This window comes from Gavialis gangeticus, unplaced genomic scaffold, assembly GCF_001723915.1.
Source record: "Gavialis gangeticus isolate Ggan-Ray unplaced genomic scaffold, GavGan_comp1, whole genome shotgun sequence".
NCBI classification, from domain to species: domain Eukaryota; kingdom Metazoa; phylum Chordata; order Crocodylia; family Gavialidae; genus Gavialis; species Gavialis gangeticus.
The window spans coordinates 82,866,434-82,882,031 of NW_017729034.1; the positions used below are offsets into that span (position 1 = coordinate 82,866,434).

At 42.5% G+C, this 15,598-nt stretch overlaps 1 protein-coding gene across 2 annotated transcripts in view; it reads right to left on the reverse strand.

Moving 5' to 3' along the window:
* The window catches only part of SASH1 (SAM and SH3 domain containing 1), a 317,210-nt gene that overhangs the window by 232,047 nt on the left and 69,565 nt on the right, over positions 1-15,598 (reverse strand). The window lies entirely within an intron of this gene.

Sequence of the window (15,598 nt, forward strand, 5' to 3'; positions counted from 1 at the left end):
GTGGACAACATTGAGAGGGTCTAGAGGAGGACCACCTGCATGATCTGGGGACAACAGGGCAGACCCTACAATGAGAGACTGCGGGACCTGAACCTATTCAGCCTTCACAAGAGAAGGCTGAGGGGGGACCTGGTGACCATCTATAAACTCACTAGGGGGGACCAGAAGGGTTTGGGAGAGACCTTGTTTCCCCTAGTGCCCCTTGGCATGACAAGGAATAATGGCCACAAGTTGTTGGAGAGTAGGTTTAGATTAGACATCTGTAAGAAATACTGCACAGTTAGGGTGGCTAGGATCTGGAACCAACTTCCAAGGGAAGTGGAGCTGGCTCCTACCCTGGGGGTCTTTAAGAAGAGGCTTGATGCCTACCTGGCTGGAGTCATTTGAGCCCAGTTTTTCTCCTGCCCAGGCAGGGGGTCGGACTTGAAGATCTACAAGGTCCCTTCCAACCCGACTCCTATGATTCTATGATAAGGAAGAATTTCATTAGTGTCCGAGCCCCCAAGGTCTGGAATACCCTGCCATCGGATGTGGTTCAAGCACCTACATTGAACACCTTGAAATAAAAATTGGATGCTTATCTTGCTGGGATCCTATGACCCCAGCTGACTTCCTGCCTTCAGGCGGGGGGCTGGACTTGATGATCTTCTGAGGTTCCTTACAGCCCTAATGTCTATGAAATCTATGAAATCAAAGAAAAAAAAAAGACCCACAAGTTTAAACTGGTTAAACCATAGTGAGAGTATTAGAATAACAGGTCTTTTCCTTCAACTTTCCAAGTTGTTTTCTGCACTCAGGTCAGATTTTCAAGTTTGTTTTTAGAGCAATGAAGGCAGAAGTTATGTTTTATACAGTGCCTTGCCTCCTATATAGTTGTCCGTACCGATTTTGTAAAAGATGGTGCAAAGTTCTGCCAAATCAGAATTCTCCACTAACACTGCAGTAATATTTTAAACCCCATTTTACATTCATTGACAAAGCAAGGCAAACTAGTGGCAAAGCAGGTCCAATATGTAAAGAGATTTTTGGGGAGGGGTTAATTTTTAAAATACACACACCATAACTAGTCAATGGATTACCAGATGGTTATCCCTATTTAAAGTTTCACATGGTAGCACCAGGAGTAACCTCCCATTTTTTTAACATACACTTGAAACACTGGCAAACAGTGCACTTTTTAAGCATAAATCTCATATGATTGCCCTAGACACGTATTTTTGTAACATATTTGAGGAAGAAAAGTGGAGAGTGTAATTTAGAAGAGCAGCTGCTTCCAGTTAGGGCAATTCAGCTGGAAAGTACAGGTGCCTCTCAAAGAGTAATTAAAATGACAAGAAGCTTTCTGTCATAAACTGTAGTGTCTGAGCACCAGCCAATCCCCTTTCAAAATTTAATAAAAAGATAAAACCTGAGAGCAAGTGAGCACAATAGAGACAAGTAAAGACAGGCAGGAGCATCACTCAGAATGTGTCTCCAAGCTATTCTCTCAATTAATATTTTGGAAAGTTTGCTAACAGAAGGATTACTGTGATCTTGGTGATGTAACTGGAGGAATTTACTGTTCACAACCCATTCAACTGCATCAAGGATGTTATAGCCCTTGGAGGGCAGTGAGCTAGCTAGATATGCTGAGATCAGTTTTCTTAAGTTTTACAAGGAAGTCCTTTTGCTTGTGTGTTAGGTGTTATATACTCCTCTCTCTTTGTCCCTGAGAAAAATGATACCTCATTTGCAAAGATTGCTGTAATCAGGCAATTGAGTTTGATGATGGCCATATACATTTCGGCACAGTTGTGTGTGCATTCTGCTGCAATCATATGCTTATTCAAAAGTAATTAGTTATTGTAATTTTTAAAGGTTATTACTACAAATGCTCTCAGCTTAGTCACAGATTCCTTCTGACTTAAGCAGGGAGATGCGACTTCTGAGGATAAATTTCAGGAAATAAGTACTGTAAGTATAGCTTGACTGAATGGAAAATAAGGGGTTTGAGAAGGATATAGTGATCATCTACAAGTATGAAGGCCCAGAGAAAAGTACAGTGGTTTAGGATCGGTCAAGAGCGTAACTCAGAGCTTTGAGATGAGCAGGACAATAGTATATGTGCAAAAATGATGTTAGGTCTTTTTTAGTGGTTTCACAGCTTGTCCCTCACTTCAATGTGTGCATAGGTGAACTAACTTGTCTTTACAGTAAAGGATATGAAGACAGAAACCAATGACTTGGTTCAAAACATGATGTGCACCACACCTAGAATCATGTTTCACTGTTTGTCACCCCCAGCAACAAGTAGGAAAAAACTCTTGTATTTAAGGAGCTAAAATAGACCCTGTTCAATTAGCAGCATGCAAAGAACACATGAGGGTGTGGTAAGAGGTAAATATTTTCTTGGTTCTCATTTAGATGACCTGCATTACTCATGAGCTTTAAATTACGTGAAAGAGCAAGCCAAACCTCATGGAGATAAAGTATGTATTATGAGCTATTTTTATATGTCACGTGTACCTATAAACCAGGTGAAGCCTTCATTTAGTTATCTCAAACAGAGAACTCCCTACCATCCTTCTAGAAAGCATCCTTCTAATTTTGCAGTGTTTTTTTATTCCTAAACACCTGCCAGATAATGTTTTACTTAAAGACACAGACCTCTTCTGCCAGGAAACTAAATTTACTACTTCCTTGGGGAATTGCTCAAAACAGCTTTCAATATATCAAAAGTGAGTTAGGCTGATGCTTTCATTGCCTAGACTTGCCCAGCTATTGCTCATGTTTGCCAGCAACTGGAAGGGAATGCAATCAAGGATGTCAAGACCTAATCAACAATTCTTCCCACTACATTCAGTGCCTTGATAACAACAAGGTCAATGTGTTTTAAGGTTTTGTCTGCAAATTATTTTACTATCTATTGTTTTCACATAAAACTGTCCTGGGCTATAATGGAAACTTATTTTAAGAACTAGAGCTAAATTTTGTGTGGATGCATGAAAACAAGTTAAAACAAACAGAACCTGAATATGATTTTTATCCTTCCATTCTTCTAATTTCTTAGGACCAGACTATAAACCCCTTGGCTAGGGACAGACATGCAAAAAGCCAGTGCCTAAATTAATTCAATCTTTGCAGGTTAGTCTAACCTGCCTAGATTGAACCAACTTGCAAGTGAATAGACATTCACTGTTAGCTCTGGAAATGCAGGCACATGCCTGCAGTCGCTCAGCCCAGAAGTGGGGGGGAGCTAGAGCATGCCTTTGACTGCAGGGAAGCTGTGCTAGGGGGCATGGCCAGGCCCGGGCAGTATCCTGGAGTGAACAGGCCAGGGAGAGGGTTTAATTCCCCCCTCCTTGTCCCACTGGCATGGACCCAAGCCAGGGTCTACCAGGCGCTCCCCCATCGCTGCTTCAGTGGTGGGGGTGGGGGCACAGCTAGATGCTGTACATTATGGCCCGTGAGTGAGAGGGGGTGGGGGGGGTTATTCCCCCCTCCCTCCGGTGTCTGGTGGAGGGGGCAGGGAGGGGGCTTATCGCACCATTCACCCTGCACAGGGAGCGATCAGCGGTGGTGGTCGGGGCTGGCAGACCCTGCTGTGGTCCCCTGGGGCCAGAAGGGGGAATAACCCCCCTTGCTGCCTGCTCTGCCTCAGGGTGCCTTGCCAGCCAGAGCTTGGCTGCACCCCTGGCCCTGCCACTACAGCTCAGGTCTGTGCCAATGGGACAGGGAGAGGGGAATTAAACCTCCTCCCTGGCCAGTTCACTCCAGGCTACTATCAGGCTTGGCCACACCCCACATTGCTGGAGCAGCCAGTGGAGAAATGCCTGACAGGTCCATGCTGGTGGGACAGGGGAGGTTGCGGAGAGGAATAAACTTCTTCCCTGCTGCCTTCCAGGGCCAGTGTCTGGCCAGGACCCACTCCTGCCTGTCCCTGCTCCAGGACACTGGAGCAAAGAACACAGCCCGGCCCAGCCCTGAGAGCATGCTGGGATGCTGGGGGACATTGGTTTAATTTGAACCAGGAAGGGGTCTGGGATACAAGTTCCATAAACCGGTTTGGCCTCAATCAGTTAAATCTGATACTACATTCAACCAGGTTTACCTCAAATCAGTTTCAGCCATTTTGAAACTGGTTTATGTTTACTGAACTTATGTTTAGTTACAGGTTTAAACCAGTTTCTGAACACTTAACTGGTTTATGTGTAACTTCTGTCCCTAACTCTTATGTGCAGTTACTCAAATAAGTAGCATGCTCATAGATGTTAGTGGGACTGGACTATTCACTTTGCATAAAGTTGAATTCAAGTCTTTAAAGAATCAGGGCCAATAGATAAAAGGACAGAACCACAAAATGAGCTTAAATGTATGATGACTCTGAGCCCACTGAGAAAATGATAAATGCTTGAGACTGTACAGCTGATGTAGTACTGTTATTTCAATAGGAACTTGGCAATATAAGGCAGAGTTTGCCACCATCTGGTCTGGATTTTGTATTGAGGGTATTTGTACAACATGTTTGTGCGAGTGTGGTAGGATGTAATCGATATGATTGTAGATGACAGTTGCCAGAGGGACAGCCTGCTGCATAAGGAAGCCAAGAATCTCATACTCAACATGCTGTGTAAGGGGAGGATCTTAGAAACTACAGCTGCTCAGGGACAAAGGTTTGTAAGCTCAAATTTGCCCCAACGGAAGTGTAGGAAATGCTTGCTTAGGGGAATCTCAACCCTCTTTTGCTTGATAGTTTCTCCTCAGCAAAAAACAAAATCATGGTATGGGACACTCATAAAAGCCACTGGGAAAACATGGACTTGGTATGATTTAAATGACAGAAGCACATTATATGGTTTTCTTGTTCAAAATCATCCCAGCTAGAATGTGAATGGGAAGAGATAGCCATTAAAAGAAATTTACAAGAGAACAATGTACTGCATTTACCTTAAACCAAGATGACTTTAAGATGATCTCCCAATAATTAGATCCTATACATGAAATAATTATATATTTGCTAAAATTTTCGATGTATAGAATCTAATTATTGGAGGGTTGTCTTTAATTCATGTCTCCACCCCAAGGTTGCAGACAAGACAAGCAGAGGTAGGGGGCAGGCAGGGGAGTTAAGTGGCCTGCCCCCTGCCTTATCCATTGTTTGCCCCACCCCAGTGCCCCCTCTGCCATAGCATCTGCCTCCCCGGCATATGCCCCCCTCCCTCCTGCCCTCTCATGTCTGTACACCCTGTGTTTCCTGCACTCCCCCCCACTTACCCCCATGCCAACGGCTGATTCTATCCTCTCCACTGTCAGCTCCAGCACTAGCCCTGTTCTAGCCTGGCGCATAGAGTACATGGTCACTTTGGACCTGGCCCCAGCCCAGCCACACAGGGGCTGTTCTGGTGGCAGCAGCTCTGGTCCTGGCTGTAGAGTTGGAGCTATGGCAGGCAGGGGCATGGGTGGGGCAGGGACAGGAGAGCAGCAGCTGCACCTCCAAACCCAGGTTGGGGCTGGAGTCAGAGCTGGAGCCACAGCGACCACCAACTCCCCCTCCCCATGTCCTTGTATTAAAATCCTCATCTTGGATTACTCAACCCTCATCCTGGATTTGAGTAAATACACTAGCATGTTGAAACTCCTGAAAGCAAATTTTCCCTTGTCTTTCACCTAAAATACACATATATGCATATTTATTTATTGTTTATTTAGTTATGTGATTTGTATGTCCCTCTTCCCAGCAACTGTTTGAAATATCTCACAATAAATGAACAGAAAACTTCTGCAAGTGACTGCAGGTTTGCAAAACTGATTGCCAGCTAATAAATAACCTCTGGGGTCTTTGCTAAGCATGAGTGGGTGTGAAAATCAAACCTCAAAAAGACACCTCAAGCTGGGAACCTCAAAATTGAGTCCCACAAATTGTTTGGAAAATCTTAGGTACGCTTACACAATATTTCATACATTCGTTTATGTATGTATGCTTATACGCACATGGTAATGCAGTTATGTAGTCAGTCCTGTGTGAATACGTATGTGTATGCACATGTATAAACAAGCATGAATGCATAAAAGAATGCATGGAAGACAAGTGGCTAAGCAGTCCAAAAAATTATTGAAGTGGCACGTTATGTTTTTGCATTACAAATTCATACAGGTTGCACAAGCCACTTAACAAGCCATTGGTCTGTCTTCTGATCCAGCAGCAAGCAAGTTAAAACCAGTACTGATGTGAAAAAGAAGCAATCCAAGATTCCGTTGCCCACACTTTCCAGAGTAGGATGCATGGAGAGTGCTACGTTAAAGCTCTGTCCATTAGATGCAACACTGAAATGACATCCCATCTGCTCTGCAAATGTCAAAATGTTCATGGCACCTGTTCAGGGGGAAAAAAAGCATGAGTTTTGCCACAGGTTTGGATATTCCTATAAAACAAAGCACCACTTGTACTGTGCTTCCCACAGCAGAAACCCTTTGGAAAGTTTTGAAATATTTCTGCAGTGGTGTTTTGTGTCAGGGGGGAAAAATAGAAAACATTGAAATATTTTTCCACTGATCAGTGCCACATGAAAGGTCTGAGTCTACACCATGAAAGCAGAAGCAAGCTTTGCCACTGATTTAAAAAAGTTCAGGATTATGCCCCAAATAATCAACATTTTAAAAAAATAATTCTGTTAAATGCAGATCTGCAAAGAGCACTGAGGCTGCCCAGTTAAACTCACTCAAGTCCCCATTCCTTTGCCTCATACTCTCAGGGCTGAACCCAGCTTCTAGATACAGTGGTAAATCTACCATTGGCTCCTGTACTGGAATAGAACCCAGGTTTAAAAAAAAGAACAAGCAGATTTAGGAAGGCTCTATGATTTCCCATCCAACCAGAATTCAGGTGAGGCCAGTATAATATATTAATTTATCCCTATTTTGTTTACAAAAACAAGGATCCATTTAACAAGCTAAAGCCATATTCCTAGATCATACCCTATTTAGGCGCACAGCCTCAGGACTGAAAAAGGCTACACATTTATCTCACTGTAATATAATCAATCCTAATTAAATATGCAAAGTTGTCAGGACTATAATACTTGCAGCCCTGACACCAATTAGCTCTTCTCTGCTTCCAAGCTCCTAACGGTTTCAGAGCTAGTCACTTAAACAGTTTATGCATTTAGCAGGCAAACAATAATTGCTATACAGTAATGGAAGCAATAAGCATAACATTGGGGCTGGCATTATGTTATGTAGTTAAGACTTATCTGTTACGTAAATTTGCATTTATCTGGTATATGGATAAATGAAATACACTTTACTACTTTGCTTGAGCTTTATTTAAAAGGTCATGTTCAGGAAACAGGTCTTATTTGTACAAAGACAGGAAAGTAAAGCTGGGTCTAAATCTATTCTAAAACATGTCCAACCCTTTAGAAATAAAAATTAAAAGTCTTTGTTCTTAAAACTGATCTGACTTCAAACCACTGTCCTATTACTGCTAATGATTACCTAGACACGTGCATAAAGGGAAGCTCTCTTTACCTTGCAACTTATTCCTCCTGCCTGATATTTCGCTAATGCCAACACTCCCAGATATAATCCTTTCAATTATACCAAGTAGTGATGCCACACACAAATGAATGAAATTAGACTGGCTCTTCAGAGATAAAAACTTTTGAATAAAAAAAGTCGTTTTTACTTAAACAGGGTGTTCTTGGATATCTAAAAATGATTTTGATGAAATGCGGGAAAAAGTGTGTGGCGAATAACTGGTTGATGCTAACCTTTCTTTCCTAACAGAAGTTTGCCAAAATATATCTTCTTCTAAATGGTGTTCCATTGTCTGAACATTTTTGTCATTATTGTTTGTATTACAGCAAAATAGAGAGGTCCAATCCAAAGTCAAGGTTTCATTTCCTAAGCTCAGCATGACAATGGAAGAGAAGAACTTTCACTCCAAACAGACAAAAGACACAAAATTGGGAGAGGAAACAGATGCACAACTGTGACGTGACTTACTCAAGGTTACACAGAAGTTCAGTGACAGAGCCAGGAGAGATTACAAATCTCCTGAGTTTGAGCCCAGTGCAGCATCCATCAAACCATGCTTGTTCTTTGATGCCTGAATTATGAAGCACCAATCCATGCCATTTGTTATTTGCTTCAAGGTTCTAATGATCAAATATCTCTTATTTTCCCCTAAGAGATTCTAGTTTACAGCTTTGTTGAAAAAGTGACTTTTATCAAATTGCTCAGAATTAAAATAAACTTGTTTCAAACACTTCAGTAACAAGCAGAAAAATCATGCAGCTGTGAGCTGGCACCCATTCTTGCAACTACAAGGGAAAAATTCTCTTCTCAGAGGCCAAACCATGTGATAAGATTGGAGTGTTTGCTGGAAAATGATACCTCAGCAATACAAAGTACAAGTGTGAAATGGAGATTTTTACGGCATATTTAACTGGAAAATTAGATACCTCAGAGGTTAAGTAAGGTCTCTCCTATAGAAAACTTCAGCTATTAAAACCAACATACCTGTAATTCAATTAATGTAATCTTTCTTTTGGTGTTTTTCTAAGCAGTATACACTGCAGCAAGCAATATTCTTTAGAAAATTATTTTAATGTAATGTTGCATTAATAGTATTTCCCGAGGAAATCACCATCTGGCACAATTCTAAAGAAGTATGGCCCAGAATTCTCTTGCATCCATTGGGCAATAAATACATTTATCAGTATCCTAGTATAAGGCTCTTATTTCATTTCTTGCCTGATTCTACTCTAGTTTCTGTTCTCTGTCAAGAACATTCAGCATGACTTACCTGTTCCTATCAAATCAGTGGAGTATTCTCAAACACAGTGTACTCACCCTCTCTTGACCTAATGAAATCTAAATTCCCAAACTCTACAAGTGAATTAGGTTGTGGTAACTTATTCGATTACTGAAAAAGCAAAAGATACTATGACATTATCTAAGGCTTGACTATGCCATGACTGCAGAAATCTGGTTTTTCTTCCACTGAAATCTTGACATTAATTTTAGTAGGACCAGGATCATATGAGCAGTACCTAACAGCAGCAAGAATTATTTGTAATGCAATACTAATAGGAACCCACAGTGTTACTTTCACAAATGCATTGCACTGGTTTACGTCAAATCAGTGTATTGAATTTCTGTCCCGGATCCCCTCCAGATTCATGTTAACTCACAGCCTGGTATGACCCAATAGTCAGTACACTGTGCTAAACAGAAGAGCAAAGTTTGAGAATGATGGAGAGGCGTATGCTCCCCTAACTCTACGGAACCAGCCTAGAATCTAGGACCTAGATCCTCAAAGATATTTAAGCCCCTAATGTTCTTTGATGACATTATTGCTAGGGACACAAATTAAACTTAACCCAGTGTAAGTGATCAGCAACTGGTTGAAATCTGTAACACAACAGAAGTTCAGTGCATACAAATCACTTTCAAAATGGCCAAAACTGGTTTAAGATAAACCTGATAGATGCAGTATCAGTAGAGACTTACCAAATTCATGGCAGGAGTGGGCTGTGTACCACCTCCTTTAACTTTGCAGGTTCTCCTGTGCTCCTCTCCCCCATTGCTTATTGGCTGACGGGCTCCGATGACCCTGCTGCTTCTTGCTGACCAGCTGGGAGGCAAAAACAGCACCATATTTTAAATGGTGGTTTTCGCCTCCCTGCTGATCAGCAGCAAGCAGCAGGGCCCCTCCATCAATCTGCAGGACTGGGGCTGCACAGGGGAACCTGGAAGATTAAAGGAGCTGCTATGCAGCCTACTCTCACCATGAATTTAGTATGTCCCTAAGTATCAGACTTAACTGGCTTACGTCAAATCAGTGTATTGAATTTCTGTCCCAGATCCCCTCCAGATTCATGTTAACTCACAGTCCCCCAGCATCCCATGATGCTTTGCACCTCCCCTGCAAACACCTCCCCCCCTCCTTCACAGGGTGGGTAGACTAGCCTTGGCCCAAGCTGTCTGCTCCAGCTGAGCAGGGAGGCATGCTCTAGTGGCCCCTGGCTTCTGGTCTGGGCCACTGCAGGCATGTGGCTGCATTTCTGGAAACAAAGGTATGTCTGTTCACTTGCTTATCAGTTCATTGTATGCTAGACTAACCTGCAAAGATTGATTGTTTCAGCCTCAGGTTTTTTGACTGTCTGTACTTAGCCTATATGCCTAAATACCTCCAAGGACCTGAGTATGTCTTTTCAATGAAAAGTAACCATCTACAAGGAAAGAGAAACCAGCAATAGAATGAGGAAAGAGGTTTCAGGACTATTCTTAGGGGGGGGGGAGCTTTCTAGGAGCTCCTATACTCCATAGGTTTACATAGCCAGAATTTTCTTCAGACTGAGCAAAATATTACATCTTCATTACGCCTGATTTCCCTAATAACCTTTCCTTGCCCTCACTCTAAGTAACAATCTTGCAGGCTCTTCTTCACCCACTGCTTCTTGGATACTTCTGAGGAAGTAGCACCATTCTTTAAATGACTCCATAACTCCAGTCTCCCATTTGACAGACTGTGCTAAGTTCTGAGACCCACCGAGCTAAAACTCTCAATTACCCTCGATTCTCATAACAAACTTAGCTCCTCTCATTCATGGACCAAGTGTTGTGTCTTAGTGGAAGTGCCTAAACACTTACGTGTTGTTACCTTCGATTTCTGACAACATTTGCTCACCAGTCACACTGGGATTTCTGACAACATTTGCTCACCAGTCACACTGGGATCTTTGAGCCCTTAGTTGAGCTCCAGGTGGTTTGGTGATTACTATGTAACTACTTCAGGATGTGAAAGAAGCAAAACCAGTGCTGGCTGCTACACTGTAAAAAAAAAACAAATATAAACAGCCGCTTAAGTTATTTTGCAGTACAGTGGGATTTAAACAAATTAACAAACAAACCAAGCTCTAATACTAATTTTAGTCACGTGGAATCAGCATGATTGGCTGCCAATGAAAGTGAACTTGTGAACTTCAAGGTGGAATATCTCTCAAGGTGGGCTTTTGTTTTTAAATATACAGCGTGTACCCAGAAACCAAATATATGAGGCAGAAATTTATTTCTGGAAATCAGAGATGAAAGAACTCTTTGGAATGGGCTGGGTGGTGCCAATTCCTTCTAGCACCTTGTGAAACTCCACACCAGGTTCACTTGCCAAAGTCACCAAAAAGATCCCTTTGTTGACTCCTTGATACATGGCACTGTCCTCTGACTGCCTAGCCCTCAGCTACTTTGTTTTCATAAGCTGGTTAAAGGAAGAGAAAGGTCACAAAAATAACCACTTTGTACACACTGCTTCCCCCTGCCCATTAAAGGAAGAAAAGAAAAAACACAGCCCAGCATCTGATCAGGAAGTTCTGCTCCCCCCTTCACAAACAAAGAGAATCATGTATTTAGGCTGCTAAGGAAATCAAATGCCTATGAAGACACCTGGCCCCAACTCAGCACGTTGCTTAGTGGGTACATTAGCCACACTGGGCTAAATCCAAAGATATGCTTTGGCACCTGCCCCCTGGAGTAGAAACCTGAACTCAGAGATAGGCATCCAAGCCCCTTCTGCTTGGGGAAAAAAAAAATGTCTTGGAAGGCTAGCATGCAGGTTTTTTGGCTGAGAGGGAAGCCATCTACAGCAAGCCAGTCTACAGTGCTGGGCACAGGGGGGTGTGTGAACACCCTACCCTCTCCAGAGCCCACATGCCTAACCACTGGCTACAAATAGGCACCTACATTCACTTGGAATCCACATCCCTGAAAACACCTCCAGCTGTTCTTTCAAAGGACTGGGCAGGGCTCCTTGTTTGCTCTTCAAATGTGGCTTGAAGAGGGGGGTAGTAGTACAGCTGCTGCCCAGCATTTATCTAGTAGCTTATGGGCGCTGTTCCATGAAGACGTAGACTTTAGGCTCCCTTGAGCCTGAGGAAGTTCAAACCCACATCCTCCACTTTCTGAGACTGTTCCTTAACCACCAGATTAAGTTGGTTGTGACCCTCTCCCAACCAACTGAATCTGTACCAATTTCTAGGAAGGTATGCAAGGTTGACTGCTCCAGAAAGAAAGTATATAAAAAGGTGCCTGGCTCTATAGCCTAATGGCTAGGGCACTCATGTGAGAGGGAGGAAATCCTAGATTCTGAACCCTTCTCCTAGGATTCTCTCTGCTTTTTATCCAAAGCTGAAATAGTCCTGGAAGAAGGAATCAGAACTGTCACTGAACAAGTTCCTAGAGAAAAACATGAAAATGTGTGCCCTAAAAGCTAAAAAAAAGAAGGTAAAAATAAGAGCATTGGATTCAGCTGCTCCTGAGCACAGCATCTGTGTATGCACCTGGGACCGCAGTAGTTTGAGCTAGGGTAGAGCAGCCTTGAGCTGGCAGAGGGTTGGGGGGTCAGCCCCAACCTCTGAGTGGAGGCATCAGGTGGCAGAGGAGCTGGTTGGGGCATCCTCTGCATTTTAGCACCCTCATGCCTCAGCCAGCCCCTGCCACCACCTACGTATGCTTTTTCTGTGCATGTAATTACTCCACCATAGGATAGTATTGTCTTTGACAGTACTATCTTACAGCAGAACTAGTTAATTTATTGTGCCCTAATACCAGTGCTCATGTAGACAGTGACACTTTACTACAGAGCTAATTAGTCAACTCTGCAGTAAAGCACACATGTAGATGTACCCACTGGTATAATAAAATATATGAGTACTAAAACTAAAGGCTGGGAATAAAGACTCAGCCCTTTTTTACATTTTATGAAGCAGCAAAATAGGCTACAAAGACTGGTTACTTTTTATCTTTATTGTTTTCCTGTAACATACATGGTCTGGACTGAAGCATGGCCCTCATTTCATGTCCATGATAAGGAAGGGAAGCCTTCATGGACTGTGTACACAGTACCTTTCTGTTGCATTAAAATCAAAGTGTAGAGCCACAGAAGGGTGTTTTCCTATTTTTTCCACATTTTATTTTCTCTATTTGAAAATTCTTCAACTACAGAGTCATAGGGCCATTCTCACCTCGATTAAAATTAAGAATTAAAGAAACAAATGCAAATTAACTGAGCACTGGACAGAGTCTGTGTACACGTCCAGAGCAAGTACAAGGTATGTGCCTGTTCCCTGCATTTTAATTACAGCCAACTTAATAAAAAAAAAATCATGGGACAGTTTTAACTTCTGAGTTATACTAACTGAAAACTGGCACAGAGCCACCACATCACAAAATACACCCAGGAGAGGGCTGGGATAATGCTAAGCAGTCAGAACACCCACTCTGCCAGACCAGAGATGGCTAGCACTGCCTCAAAGGTAGGTGGCACTGATTGGGGCCTAGCCAGGGTGATTTAGCTCATTCCTTAAGAAGGTTTAATTGGCAGGACTCCTACAGAGCCTTGGCTGCAAACTAAAGCTGCTTTCGTCCCAGTGGAGCTGCCAGCGTGGGAGGCAGCGCAGACGCCTGCCCTTATTGAAGGTAGAGTTCTTCTGAGGCCTTGTGACTCTCACTGGTGCAGTGCAAGATACAAGTACACAATCTCTCAGTCAGCCAGAGCAAACTGAATCACACATCTATTTACAAAATGGCCCAGAAGCATGCAACTAAAATGCAGGACTCAGTGCTGCCCAAACTTGGTGGACCAGTGGATCACGGTGAACCCTCAATCTTTCTTATGGATAATCAGCAGGTATCCTGGCTTTCTCCGATTTAAAAAAAAATCCCAATTTTCTGTTTAAAAAAGTAACCCCAAATCCACATTTTTCCAGGATTTAACCAAAACGCCCATTCACACGACGAGTAGGGGGTACATGCGGGTGCATGGGTACCACCTGAGACTGGTGGTGCATCCCCTGAGACTGGCTGCTGCTGCCAGTGGTACCTACGGGTAGTCGCCATTTGCCACCCCCCCTCGCCGCCAACACTGCTGGTGGCATCTGCAGATGTCTCCAATCGCCGGGTGGTACTCCCCCCACCCTCCGGCTGCCATCACCGCTGCAGCCGCCTGCAGAAGCTCCCCACTTGGCTCAGCCCTGCTGCTAATACTGCTGCAGCCACCTATGGAAACACCACTAATATACAGATCTATATACAGTGGTGTTTCATTTTAATCATGGAAAAATGTGGATTTAGGGTTACTTTTTTTTTAACCAAAAACTTGGAAGTTTTTTAAATCAGAGAAAACCAGGATCCCTGATAATCAGGCATCTTTATCAGCTGACTTAACTGAAGGAAGAGGCCCAATGAGATCCCCTGGCTATGTAGACCACCAGAGCTTGGTGGACCAAAGCTTGGGAACTACTATCATTATGGATCAGTACATCTGAAAAGATTTTGATAGCGCTTTTTGATTTTCACTCTTTGTGCAGCTTCCTTTTTTTGCATTATTCATCACTCAATTGCTAATGATAAAATAGGCCAATCTCTTTTCTAATTCATTGCACTTCAAAATTCTCAGCTATTAGCACAAGGCTATGACATGTGGGATGTAGAGCATCGCAGCCAACAGAGGCCTGTTTATTTGCCCACAACAGCTTGCCTTTACTGGAATTTTTAAACAAGCCTAGTAAAAACAGTCCTATAATGTTGACTACTTAAACTTTAAACAATGCTACAAATCTGGAACTCAAGGGCAAATCTGGACCTTTGGTATTCTTCTAATACTGCCCCTGGTTTTCCAACAGGACTTAACCAAGTAGGTTGTGTGCTAAAGTGATAACTTTCAGGCAGTGATAGAGACAGAAAATTTAATGACAGTAACCTAAAGTAAACACCAATGAAGAAAAAGGTCTGGATCCAATCTACAAGCCTGATTTTGAATGTTATATATATATAAAATTTATATGTAAATTATAAATTTTATACATATATATATATCGGTATATATGGAATGGGATGTATGGGGATGTCTGGATACATTGGGATGCAGGAATAACACTCTGTTTGACACCTAACTTTATGCCCAGGGAGTAAGGAGGGATCATTCTGCCTCATTATGCTCTGGGTTTTTAAAGCTCAGCATGTTACTAATATCCATGCATCACTGGGAATGGGCCTTGTATGCCCTGAGCACTTTTTCTCACATCTCAGCTGAATTCTCTTAGCTGAATTACTGTCACCCATTTGGCAGACAAAAGGCTCAAAGAGATCCTCTGACTCAAAGGCTTTATATTATAACAGAAAGTCAACACACTTGAGGTTTTATTTCTTGTGCCATCCCCACCAAGTACTAATATCTTAAATCACGGCACTGACCCTTCCTGAGTTTATTTCTTCCGCTGTGGATACTCTGACAAAAAAAAAAACTTAGGAAATTAAATCTAGTCTAACTATACATGGGACAATATTCCCAACTGCTTATGCAGTTGCCTAAAAAAGACAGTACAAGATAGGCAGGTAAACAGGACTGGAAAGTTGTAGCAAGCCAAGAACACTGTGAACTTAGAGGGGTGCCCCTAACAGTATTTAAAGAAAAGTTGAAAAACCAAATCAACTACCCTGTCCCCACATCCTGCTTTTCCAGCTTTTTTCTTGTTGGTTTTTGGCTTAACACAAGTCACCATTATATTTATAAAAACTATTATTTTTCTGCCAAAAGAAAGTTATTTAAAATATTATTTTT